Source organism: Trachemys scripta, chromosome 16, assembly GCF_013100865.1.
Source record: "Trachemys scripta elegans isolate TJP31775 chromosome 16, CAS_Tse_1.0, whole genome shotgun sequence".
NCBI classification, from domain to species: Eukaryota; Metazoa; Chordata; order Testudines; family Emydidae; genus Trachemys; species Trachemys scripta.
Window position 1 is genome coordinate 27,265,600 of NC_048313.1, and position 10,696 is coordinate 27,276,295.

At 44.7% G+C, this 10,696-nt stretch overlaps 1 protein-coding gene and 1 long non-coding RNA gene across 2 annotated transcripts in view; both read left to right on the plus strand.

Annotated features, from left to right (window-relative positions):
* LOC117888488 (adhesion G protein-coupled receptor E3-like) overlaps positions 1–10,696 on the plus strand; it is a 255,697-nt gene that overhangs the window by 72,533 nt on the left and 172,468 nt on the right. The window lies entirely within an intron of this gene.
* On the plus strand, positions 7,215–8,073 carry LOC117888517. The gene is made up of 3 exons (XR_004648342.1): positions 7,215–7,324; positions 7,796–7,865; positions 7,978–8,073. It is a non-coding gene; the product is annotated as an uncharacterized LOC117888517 (long non-coding RNA).

The following is a 10,696-nucleotide window of genomic DNA, read 5'->3' on the forward strand; positions in this document are numbered from 1 at the left end:
ATGGGCCTCATAAAAGACACCTTCGAGTGTGCGACTGTCAATGTAGATCTAACTGTTGAGGACTTACTGCGGGAGTTGGGTATTTTGTAATTACACATTTACAAATTCTGTCTGGAGTGGATAGAGCAAGGGCAAGGTGCTCATTTGTATTGTTTGTTTTAAATAAATGAAACTAGATAAGGGGGCAGCGAAGGGCATTTATTCTGGCTCTTTTCTCTCCAGGAAGATTAAAATATGTAAATTGCTTGGCTGCTTCTGAAGTGCTGCTAAATGCAGTGATTGTGGAGGGCCTGGCATGTTTGACACCAATTAAACCAATGGATGACTTGTGTGAGCATGCAGGCTGAGGAGTCTGTGTGGCCTCGTGGATAGGATTCTGGATAATGACTCAGGAGACATGGATTCTCTTCCTGGCCACGGACCTGCTCTGTTATGATAAGACTTGGCTAGTCATTTCATGTGTGGATTGTAAACTCTTTAGGGCAGGGGCTTATTAGCCAAATTACTGTGTGGTCATCAAGAAAACCTTTTTCCAATTGTTTATTCTCGTTTATGTTTTGTCTGCAGCAAGACAGAGTTGACATTTACTGTGTCCTAGAGAAAGTATTACAGCAGGACACCGGGGGCCTAGAGAGTGGGCTACTGAACAAAATAATAACCCTGGCCTCCAACCACATGAGAGAGACTCAGGTAAGTTAGTTCTCCCGAGATACTAATCAAAGGAGCCAAAGCTTTAATTAATTAAAACTCTCTTTTTTGGGGGGGTAAACTATATACTGAAACAAAAATAGATTCTCCTGTTAGAGGCCCACACCTTCCTCCAGACCAAAGTCCAGGTCCTAGACAGCACTTGTGCACATGCATAGGATGGGAGAACTCACATGCGAAAGTTACACATGTGCTTAAGTGCTTTGCAGGATCAGGACCCGAGACACACGATATCAGACACAGAGACAGGCCTATGGTTTCTGAACGAGCAAGTCTTTCCCAAAGTCTACTAGGGATTTCATTATTGATCCTGATGTTATGTGGAAGGCGCTCTGATACTATAGTGATAAGTGGCAGTATAAAGCCCCAAGACAGACAGAATCTGAGCTGTCTCCAAAAGAAGCAGCATTGGATTTAGAATATAGTTTGCCAGCAGGAAAACCCATGGAAAAATCCCTCTCTTGTTCCAAAGGAAGTCAGCCTCCTTTTGGGGACAGTTTACTCCAGGAAAGCTCTCGGAATATCTTGAAGCTGCCCAGTCTGTGTCTCACTACCTCCTCAGGGAAGAGCAGGGAAAAATATCATATGACATCCACCACAAGTAGCTAATAGTAAATAGTCTAACTAAGCAGTTCTTGCAAGGAACTCAAAGGCTGAAAATTGTTTAGCCAAATGACTCGATGAATATTTGTGACTAATGACTCTCTCCACAGAAAGTTGGGAGGCTTCATTCACAACTTATGCACAGAAATAAGGACTTGACTCATATAAACAACTCTGGCTAGTGCAACCGGCTTCAGTCACCTCAGGCTCTCTCTCTTTCTGTATTTTTTTTTTTTTTTAGGAAGCAACAAATGAACTCAAAGTGGCAGCTAGCAACACCTTAGTGACCCTGGCCCGCTGCTATTTCTATGAGGTGATGTACGAGCTGCAGTGTCGTCTGAAACTATTGGGGCTGCCTGAAGAGTTTGTTTTCATTACACTGGGCAACCTGTCATCAGCCTATGGTATGGTAACTTCCATCTTTTGTTTCAAAGTTATTGTCTTTCATTTAAGGACAGGGGATTACTCTCTCTACCTAAAAATGTTACAGCTAAACAGAGCTCTGTTTGAGTGTGTGCATGCGGGTGTGTGTGTCTGGGGAGCTATCATGAGCTATCCAGACGGAGGTGCAAGCTCTAACTCCTGCCCCTGACTGAAGTTCCTTAAGGATCGGATGGGGGAAGATCAGGTCTAGTGAAGCTCTTCTCCACCCCACTTCCCATCCCGCCCCAGTGCTCCCTCCCCTTACTCTGGGAGTGAGTTGGGCATCGGGCACAGCTGTACACTGGTGGAGGATTCCCCTCTTCAGGGTGAATCCCCCACTGGCTTTCAATGGCTGCTTTAAAGCCATTCTGCTCTGTTTACGCAGCACAAAATGGCCTTGGAGCCCATAGCATCCTGCCCCACGGTGTTTCTAAGTGTGTTGTAAGAAGGCAGAGAGCAGCTGATTAACTTTCTTCCTTCTCTTCTGGCCTTTTTCTGCAGCACTTGAGTGTATCCCTTATGTGGGAATGACCCTGAAGCGCATGTTCTCCATGTTGGGGTTAGTCAAGGACAGCAGGCTGAGACAAGCGTTTTGTGGTGGTAAGTGCAGCACCTACTGTAGGTGCCCAAAATGGATATTGAGGGGGTCTTGGTACAGATTGAAGTGACTGGCCAAGTTTGCAAACAGGCCCTGAACTGTGCTCCCTGCCCTGGATTGCACTAGGTGCTGCGTTCTTTGGCTCCCGTGGCACTCAATGAAGTTGAGAGTGCTCCATACTTTGCAGGAGGCGCTGAGCATTTGTAAGTTCAGGCCCTTTATGACTCATGGATATCATTTAAAATAAACACACACAAAGGCTGAAGCTGCCCATCTGCCAGGAGGCTCCTGGGGGAGGAGGTAAAGGGAGCAATTTTCATTACTGAACATTTAAAAATCCCCTGTTTCCCACTCCTCCACCCATTCTCTCTCCTTAGTTTCTTTATCATCATCTCCTTTCACCCTCTTTCTCTATCTTCTCTTCCTCTCCACTTCTCTCTTCCTTTGCTTTTCAGGTGATGCTCAGTAAGGGGTTAATCCTGTGCCTTTGAGGTAAATGGGAATTTTGCCATCAACTTCATAGAGAACAGGATTGGGCCCTAATTCTTCTTAGCAAGGACACTAGATACACCTACTTTTAGGGCAAAGTGCTCCCCAATACCTTCAAAGCCCAGTAAAGCCAATGGATGTTAGGGGCACTGAACATCTTTCAGACAAACTGTAACTCAAGATGAAATCATACAGTGTTAGGGTTAAATAAACAATAACTGCAGAGGACGCGAGTCATTCAGAGGAGAGCCGGTTGAAATATTTTGATTTTTAATTACATTTTCCATAATTTTTCTTTCCAAATTTGATGAAAAACAAACCTGAAAAATGTCAATGACAATTTTGATCAGGAAGTGTGCGTCCAGTGTTTAGGAGCAGCTAAAGAGGTGGCTGAAGTTTTTTGATTTTTGAAAAATATCAATGATTTTTATACTTTGCAATTTTGAAAAAAAAAAAAAAAACCTATCAGTAAAGATTTTTAATTTAATTTAAACTGCTTTTTCAACCAGCTCTAATGAAGAGGTAACAAGGAAGGGAGAAAAAAAATTGTCTTCAAATGATGGTAATTGAAAAAAGATTGAGAGATATACAAATTTAAAAGCCTTTTCAGAAACAAGACGTGGAATGGGGGGAAAAGAAATAGCTCAAAATTGATATGGGATTTCAGCGTCTAGTCCTGAACTAAGCAGTAGCTGCCATGGAATTGTAGTAAACTTTAGGCCTGGCTGAGTTCACTGATAAAGCAACTTCTCCTCGTTACTAATATGTCCTTTTCACGTTGCCTGTCTTCTCTCCTTCCATGCAGTTCTGGAAAAATGGTCAAGGGCAATAAATTTATATTTGACTAGCTGGGATAAGAGCACATTCCCCAGCATGGGTACATTGCGATTCTTCGATACAATTCTTCCATTCTATTGTCATGTGACCAGCAACTGGCTGCAATGTGAGGATCTGGAGGTGAGAATTGCTGGCTTTCTAAACCTTTAGCAGAAATTGTAATGTTAAATTCTGTGTGTCTGTCACTCTCTGTGATGATGGCATTTAATGGTAGGTCCTTTTGGATGGAACAGAGTGTCATGTAAAACATCTAAACCCCATATATTTATAATGTCACCACATCATGGAAATTCTGTCTGTACACAGTGTACATAGCTTCTAGTTTTATGCACCTCATGTGCAGATGAACACAGGATAGTGGGCTAAATTAATTCCTGGTATAAGTCCATTCAGCCCCAGTGGAATTACAGCAGTTTTGAGTTGGCTGAGAATGCCTACTAATCTGGGGAATATTTCACCTGGTATAGTTGTGAAGTGCATTAGAATATAATCCTGAAACCAACCCTACGAATCCCGGTTCTTTACCAGGAAATATTGAGATAGGGCTGTTCCTACAGTGGAACAAGGGAAGTTGCACTCATTAGAAGTAGAAAAGGTGTGCCCAATGGATGATATTGAATGAATTCTTAGGAACATCAATTCTGTATCTCATCTATGCAGCTCAAGCAGGCCGTCATCAAAGCCCTTGGTCCCATGATGAGCCTCTTGCTACACAAAGAGGAGCATCACGATCGGATATTTGAACTGATCTCATGGCTCCTTGAGCAATATAAGGAGGACATTGATGTTTTTCACGTCACCAAGGTGAGGTACCACTCATTAAGGTAACTGTCTATGCGTGTGCATGTATGAACTGCATGATGAGTTTGCTGCCAGTGGGGTTTCCTGGTTTAGACAGTGACTTGTTAGATAATAAATATCCACACGAGTTCTGGGTTGATGCACATGGTGACCCAGGCAACAAGATTTGTAGGTAAATGCCTCTCATGAAAAGCATCCTCTGTTTCTTGGGGAGGATGATAAGGAGATAAAAAACAGAACACCTGCCCCACTCCCCAACAAGATACTCCCTCCTTGTGATTTCCCAGTACATCCTGTCAACTCTGTGTCTCTCTTTTAGATCATAAACTCCTCACAGCAGGGGCTGCCATATGTTGTCTCTGGTCAGTACCAAACCAACTATCAGTGGTTGAAAATGAATACTAAGGAGGCTTGAGGGTGATTGCTTTGGCTTATATAACTAGATCGATATAAAAGCATTGCCTGTCTATTTCATCTACCGTTCTATGCAGTGCTGTTGTAGCCATGTTGGTCTCAAGATATTAGAGCGAGAAGGTGGGTGAAATAATCTAATTAAAGATATTGTCTCACTCCCCTCGTCTCTCTATTTCATCCAACTCAGTATCACATGAGCAAGAAGTAATAGGCCATATTCTGTCTTCAGTGGGGCTACACAGTGGTAAATGAAGTCATGAGACAGCTATAACTACTTGGTAGTGATATTTACTCACCATCGCTCTTGGTTGAAGCTGGTACAGAGTATGTGGTCACTTTTGGGGTTGAAATACCCATGATTTGGAGGGAACCAACGCATCATGGACTTGTTTGATAGCATCAGGGCACTACACAACTGCTTAAACATAGTAAAATATGTAGATGGCATCAGAGACATTCTGAAAGCTTCAAGCAGCAAAGGAGAAAAGTGTTTAGCTGCAGGAAGGAATTAGATTTTCACCTTTTTTATCAATCAGCTGGCAGAGGACATAAAATCATCACTGGTAAAGTTGGCAGATGAGATAAAAATTGGGGAGTGGTAAAGAATGGAGAGGACAGCTCACTGATTCAGAGTGATCTAGATCACTTGGTAAACTGGGTGCAAACAGGTGCATTTAAATATGGCTGAATGTAAATGTCTCCATCTAGGCACAAAGAATTTAGGCCATACATACATGCTGGGGGATGCTGTCCTGGGAAGCAGTGACTCTGAAAAAGATTTTGGGGGTCATGATGAATAATCAGCTGAACACGAACTCATGCTGTGGCCAAAAAGGGCTAAAGCTGGGATGCATAAAAAGGGGAATCTCAAGTCGGAGTACAGTGGTTATTTTACCTCTAAATCTGGCACTTGTGTGACTACTGTGGGAATACTGTGTCCCGTTCTAGTGCCCACAATTCAAAAAGGGTGTTGATAAATTGGAGAGGATATTGACAGAAGAGCCACAGTGATTAAAGGATTAGAAAACATGCCTTCCAGTGGTAGAATCAAGGAACTAAATCTATTTAGTTTAACAAACAGACAGTAAAAGGGTGCGTGATGGGGTTTACCTACCCTGCATTGGTTCAGCAGGGGTTAATCATACATTGTGGGCGGAGGAGGCCATGTCCCCCCATCTCTGCTGGGCATGCTTCAGCTGGAACCAGGATATGAAAGAGCCGCTCAGCTCAGTCAGGGATGACTGCGGAAGGGAGCAGAGGTGCATTGCAGGCTCCTGCAGAGAGACTGCCAGTGCTCCAGGATTCAGAGGCCAGCCGGACTGTGGCTGCAACCAACCCCCAGCCACCCACAGAATCCCGGAGACTACCAGCTGCTGAAGAACGGGTGGGAAGTAGCCTAGGTGGACTAAGCACTGATCCAGTTGAGGTACTGGGCTTTGACTCGGCATGTTTGGGAAGGATCCCCGCTGAGTTGGAGACAGATACCCCTGCGGCAAGACAGGGCCCTGGGCTGGGACCTGTGGAATACATAGGAGCCAGTGGAGAAGGGCTGGCCACTAGGCAACACTTCCCTGCCGCAAAAGGTGGTTCTATTGACTCTGGCCACTAGGCCGCATTGCCCTGAGCCAAGGGCGGTTCCATTGACTCTGGCCACTAGGCCGCACTGCCCTACGGCGAGAGGTGGGTCTATTGACTTTGGCCACTAGGCCGTACTGCCATACCCAGAAGGGCAGCCCTAGTGACTCGCGCTGTTGGGTCGTGGACCCTCACCGAAGGGCTGCTGCACTGATCCTGACCATTAGGCTACGCTGCCCTAGGAGCCAGGACTGCTGCAGTGGCTAGGGAGACTAGGCCAGTTGGGCCGCCCCGGATCTACTTCAATTCCTCCACAACCTGGTACCACCCTGACGGGGTGGACCTGTCCTGTAACAGGGTGACTTAATGACAGTCTATAATATCATACATGAGGGACTCATATTTTATAATGGGCTCTTCAGTCTAGCAGAGAAAGGTGTAACTTGATCCAATGGCTAGAAACTGAAGTGAGACACATTCAGATTGGAAATACGGCGTACGTTTTTAATGGTGAGATAATTAACCATTAGAGCCATTTACCAAGGGCCGAGGCGGATTCTCCCTCACTGACAGTTTTAAAATTGAGATTGGGATGTTCTTCTAAAAGCTCTGCTCTGGGAATTATTCTGGGCAAGGTCTATGGCCTGTGTTGTACCGGAGGTCAGACTAGACAATGGCAATAATCCGTTCCAGCCTTGGAATCTAGGAATCCCTTGAAGCTGCTTCAGTCACTACATATTGCTCCTGTGTGTGCCACCATCTGACTTTCACCCTCTGTTGCAGAGTCTGAGCCAGCTCTTGGAGGTCTCTTTTGAATATAAGATCCCTCTACCTAAAGAGAAGTTTCAAGCCATCTGCAGTGCTCTGCACAACCAGGTGAGGGGTGGTTTTGCTTGGATCCCTTGAGCTTAGGCACAGCCGAGCTGAAGCATATTAACAATAAAAATCTATCGAATGATAGTGCAGAGCCTGGGCACCTCCTCATGCCTTACTGATTTCTGCAGGCTCAGGAGTAAGCAGGTAGCGGTCTCATTTTCTTAGCTAATATCCAGCTCAGTTTGTAAAGCAATTTCACCAATAGCCGATTATCAGGGGAGTCAGTGTTGTATAGTAAAAACTGTGGCTGTGTCTTGATTAGATCAGCTCTGCTGCTCAAAACCCTTTAGCTTCTCTGATCTAATGTATTGGTCATTGTGTTTGATTCTTGCTGTGCATTCAGTACCATCTACCTGGGGTTCAGACCTCTATTTGGACAAGTAGGAAGTGGAAGCTTAGAAATTCATTGAACATTTTCTTTTCAATTGCTTCTGATTCGTTTTTCTTTGACCATTTCCCTTCTTCCCACAGATCTGTTCTCAAGCTAAGCCGCTCAGCACGGAAAATCACGCAGAGCTGTTGGATTGTGTAGTGCTGCTAGGTAAGGGGAAGAGACTCTGAGTTGCACAGTGGTTTCCTTGTAACTTCCTTTGTCAGGTATGGTAAGAATAAGAGTTCTGTTGTCAGTGAGGACGTGATTTGTTCCCTTGCAGCCCGTTCTTCTCCTGATGATCTGATAGCATTTCTGCACTCGCAGCTGAAGATTGAGAATGAGGCTGTTCGTGTGGCCTCATTGAATCTGCTCAGAGCTATTGTTGGCGCCGACTGTAAGTAACACAGGAGCAACTGTGCCAGCTGCTCTCTTGGCCGACATGCTGAGGGTTGAGTTGGGGACATCCAGAGCAGGGCCGGCTTTAGGAAGTGCTGGGCCCGATTCGTGGGGCTTGTACTCACCAGGTGGCGCTCCACGTCTTTGGCGGCGGGCCCTTCACTCACTCCGGGTTTTCGGCATCACTTTGGCGGCGGGTCCTTCACGTGCCGCCGAAGAGCCGGAGGGAGTGAAGGACCCGCCGCCGAAGTGCCGCCAAAGACCCGGAGCGCCGCTGGGTGAGTAAAAATTAAAAAGGCCACTGGGCACGGGGCCCTGTTAGGCGTGGGGTGCGAGGCCCTCTTAGGCACGGGGCCTGATTCAGGAGAATCGGGGGAATCGGCCTAAAGCCGGCCCTGATCCAGAGCTAAAAGTGTGAGTTACTATAGATTGAGCTAAAGAACCAAGGCTTTGTAGGCACCGCAGGGCTGTAACAGACTCATCGCCTCTGCAAATGGGGCACAGAGTCTCTATAACACACAGTCACCAGTGGTTTGGATCTCCACTAAGGGACCAAATGCTGCCCTAAGTTACCCCCCTATGGCCACCCAGAAATCAACAGGTTCAACTAAGTGCTGAATGTAGCCCAAGATATTTTTCAACTTCAAATACAGAAGTTAACTTGGGGCTAATGCATGTTAACAATAATCAGATACAAATAAAATAGGACTCCTGGCTCGATATTCGTCAGTATTATACACTATAGACTAGATTCTGAGTTCTGTTCTACTGGTGTAAACACAGATTAACTTCAATGACCTCAGTCTATCTAACGCTTTTATAATATTTCCATCATGGTAGTATGATGGCACTCGTTATAGAAGTGGAATTACTTTAGATTTACACTGGTGTAACTGAGACCAGAGTTTGGTCCTATATTTTTCCCACTGATTCTGTAGATGAGAGAAGCTCGGTTAATCCAGGATTAATTCCAATGTGGAAAGTGAGTGAGTGGAAAAAAGAAGTACTATACACCTCTCCTTATCTTTCAGTGCCCGAGGCAAGAGTTAAAAAGTTTCTGATTGTGAAGGCAGTGAAATCCACTTTCAGTGATCAGAATGCTATGGTAAGATTGTGTGTGGAGCAGTGAAATATTTCAGTTTTTTTCAATGATATGGGATGAATGGATATCTGGGTGGAGCTTTCATTCAGATCCAGAGGAGAGACTGCAGACTAGAGAAGGCATGTCATTCTCCTGCTAGTGTTAAATGTATCCACGTTTATAATCTAAGGAGATAAACTCAAAGGCACAAGGACTCTCATATCCTATCTCCTATTTCAGGCAGAAGGGATAACAAGAACTCTTGTGTGTAATCTCTACCCTTGCAGGTGAGGAAGGCAGTTCTTCATTTCATCAGGAGGCTGCTCAGTTCAGGAAGTGTGGAGAATTGTGTAGAATGGGATATGGTAGCATATGTTTTCCGCGAGTTCAGTGTGTCCACCAGCAAACTGGTAAGGAGAGTTCTTAACACGTAGGACTCGGTCCTACCATTCTTGCATGCTGATTGCTCCCCTTGCCTTCCGTGGGAGTTTTGACTCAAGGACAGCTGGACTGAATGATTAGAGCCAGAATCTGATCAGTTCTATTGGTGTAAAGTCAAGGTAACTCCACTGACTTTAGTGGCGTTACTCTGGATTTATACTAGTGTAACAGAGATCAGAATCTCACACTGGGTCTTTACATCTAACAGAGTTATCTAGGTTACTCAAACCTCTGATGAGACATTGAACATTCTGAAAACACCATTTTTCAGTGAAATGTTCTTGTACAAGGAAGCACATCTTTTTGTTTTCAATAGACTCTCCAGAGAACATAATGATGCCCAATTCTGTGGCTGTTGAAGCATACATAAACTATCAGCAAAACACCGAGGTTATGCAGGCTGCATCCCAGACTGTCAGGAGCCTGGAAAAGCTTGCTGTATATTTCCCTCACTACATACTCTACTCTACATGTCCTAGTTTAAAAATCTCTTCAATCCTTATTTCTATTCATGGACACAGCCAGGGGCTCCAGACACTTTGTGCTCCATGACTGGATCCATGATATGTATTAACATAAACAGTTCAACTTTACAGTAAGTTGTTGATAGACTCACACTCACTACACACAGAATGACCAAGCTGGTTGGGGCATCAGAACAAACAGAGTGGATCCCCCTGGTTCTGCATATTTATTTCCACTGGGCGGAGGCTGAATGTTTTTCCTCAGAGATAAAAAGTTGAAACAGTTTTTTTTCACATTTAAAAAAATTTAACACTGTTGGGGAAACTCTTTTGTGTTCAGTGAATCATTCCCTTCACTTTAGGGTTTTCCTAAGCCTGGAATCTGACCCACCAGTTAGGAGTTTCTATTATTCTCTTTCCTTCAGACGTTTGTGCACTTCCGGTGCAATATAAAAGCAGGCATAGGTCAATGTTCAAGATGGCTTCGTAAGAGAAGGACACTGATTCTATAGCCAGTGTCTTGCTACTAGCTAATAAGTTCTATATCGCTATCTCACAGCAGGGTACAATACTTCTCACCCAGGCTATTCAGGAAGAAAGCACTATCCAAACCCTGT